This window comes from Engraulis encrasicolus, chromosome 1 (assembly GCF_034702125.1).
Source record: "Engraulis encrasicolus isolate BLACKSEA-1 chromosome 1, IST_EnEncr_1.0, whole genome shotgun sequence".
Classification (NCBI taxonomy): domain Eukaryota; kingdom Metazoa; phylum Chordata; class Actinopteri; order Clupeiformes; family Engraulidae; genus Engraulis; species Engraulis encrasicolus.
Window position 1 is genome coordinate 19,510,610 of NC_085857.1, and position 2,838 is coordinate 19,513,447.

Sequence of the window (2,838 nt, forward strand, 5' to 3'; positions counted from 1 at the left end):
AGTAGCTGTTAGTAGCCTACTCACTAACACCCACCTGAAATCATAATACTTGCTTAGGTTGACAAGCAATGTAAAGTAAGACTGGTGCAATGTTTAAAACAATTTTAGCTGCCATATCTCCTTCCATCCACTTGAATGAATTACCTGCTTGTTGTAAGCTTAAAAAAACATTGTTTCCAGACCAGAATGACATACATGAATCATGTAACAGAACCATGCACAGCATGTTTTCATGCTGAGTGATGTAGTATTGCAGACAAGTGAGGCTATTTACTATATTTTGTATATTATGAAATTCAAAAGCGTGACAGCTCTTCTCCCTTTCTCTCACCCTGTCCCTCCAGTTCAAACACATAGATAGCCCCCTTCTCATTCTCCAACTCACAAATGCACCACTATTTCCAGTCCAGAAATGAAATTGGTTTGGAATCATAGCACAAATGTGTAGCTTATTAAAATTGTTATGCTGCCATGCTTTGTGATGCTGTAGGTAGTGTAGATAGGCTATCAATGCAGACCTCCTTGGTAGGCCTATTGTCTACTCATGCATTTTACATGCAAATGTACTGTATCACTCTCCTGGCATTTCAATTCCATATTACAATTCAAACACATTGATAACCTCCCTCTCATCTGGGGTTGGGGGCACCACCACCATCACATCCAAGACACCACACAGTGAAGCTACTTTCATGCGACTCAATCTGATGTGTTGGTCGCCTGTCAAAAAGAACCAGAAATCCATTTAGTTAAGCTTACTACCGGTATTACTCTTGTGTTCTGTAAGGTATAAAAAAAGAGGGTTTTTTTCCTTTCAAAAGGATGTGGTGGGGGGGGAGAACTCAAACTCGCCTAGGGCACCAAATAAGCCAGAACCGGCCCTGGTTTCCGGGTTCTATTATTGCAAGGGGGAGGGGGGGGGGAATCCCCCTTTAGGCAGACCTGGGCAGACCTAAGGACTGTTCTATTCAATGCTAGGAGTATTATGACACGCCCCTTTAGGCAGACCGGAACCTGGTCATGTTAGGTGCCCATAGCAACCTATTATGTTGGCATATCTCTATATACTTAAAGAATCTCTGGTGTCACTCTCTGGGTGGTGGGGATGGGAGTGTGTGTGTCGGGGGGTGAGGGGTGGGGTACTTAGCAGTTGTCGTGATTGGAAAGTGGTTTGGGTGGTGGTAGGCTGTGTGTGTGTGTGTGTGTGTGTGTGTGTGTGTGTGTGTGTGTGTGTGTGTGTGTGTGTGTGTGTGTGTGTGTGTGTGTGTGTGTGTGTGTGTGTGTGTGTGTGTGTGTGTGTGTGTGTGTGTGTGTGTGTGTGTGTGTGTGTGTAGTGCTCTTCAGTTGTCATGATTGGAAATGTCTGGAAAACGTATTTTGGGCTGTGCCTAGGCATCAGCTGGGCTATTACATACTTGGCTGATTCCATTCTCTCTCTCTCCAGCGGTGGTCCCGCGGTTCCAAGTGTGAATGTTTGTAATCGCGATTTCACGCAAAATTTGACATAGATTTCTCCACCATCCGTCCGCTGTGTCCACCCTAAAGGGTTGTTTTTAGCTGGCCTGACCTCCTGGCCGATCTTCTTGCTTAGTTTGTCTATCGACAACGACAGTAAATGTACTGTTTTGCAGTGTGGAGGATTTATTGTTGTAGCCTGGGCTATGGATGTCGGAACCACAATCCCATGTACTCAAGATTTCACGGACACATGCTAGCTTCCAGAGTCCGGGGAGGTTATGTATACATTACAATGTGTGAACCAACCAAACCAACCACACACACACACACACAAGGACTCAGATGGTTTTGATTCTAGTGTGTAGTGCTACCTGTTATTTGAGAAAGGGAGAAAAAAATGTAAAAAGGTAAAAAAAGTTGACGGTTGCTAGAAGGAACGGGAACTGATACTCCATGTCGGTGAGGAGGTCATTAATCGTCAAGTCCAAAACAATGTTACACTATACTAAATGGAAAAATGGAGATGAGGGCAACTTTGCATATGGCCTCCATTCAACATTTGAAATCAAAGTTTGAAAATCACATCGCTCTGTTACATCCATCCTTCATCCATTTACAGTAAAATAAATAACCTTAAAATAACCTCTTCACATGAAAAACAATGTCATGCTGTATTACATGGAAAAATGGAGATACGGAGGACTTTGCGTAATGCATATCCCTCCCTCCTCCACGTTTTGAAATGAAAGTGTCATCCATCTATTTCATCCACCTTTCTTCATCTGTCTGTCCACACTGATCCTTAAAATAGATTGGCCTCTGCAGATTAAAAAAAAAGACCTGCGAAACAGTCTCATCAGGGCTGTCAGTGAAAGACAGAAAACCTGGCTCTATTTCTGAGGAGTCATTTTAACATCTCATTAATCAGAGGATGTAAGCTACTGGATTTCTTTTTGGATGTTGAATACATTTCAACTGGTCTCCAAAAAGTCTTCAGTCATAACCAAATGTGCTGAATACTGAACATTTCAGCTTTTACTTAGTCAAGGGTCTTCTTGCGTTCTGAAGAAATGGAAGAACTTTTTTTATATAAAAAGTGGGACCTCTTAGAGCTCCCAAAAGAAAACTAGTTGCTGACATGGCCTGGATGAATGAAAATCTTAAAAATCCCAAAAGTCCAGTTGAAACTACTTTTGACAAACAAGACCTGAATGAATACAAATCTTCATAGACTTCATAATTTAAATAGAACTAACCACTATATAGTACCTTTTAGTAGACAACTGAGTGAGCCAAACCGTTCATAAATGCAGGCTAAGTCATTACTCGGGAGGGAGACATTTTGAGGGTGATATTTCCTTTCACAGGCGTAGGGGAAAC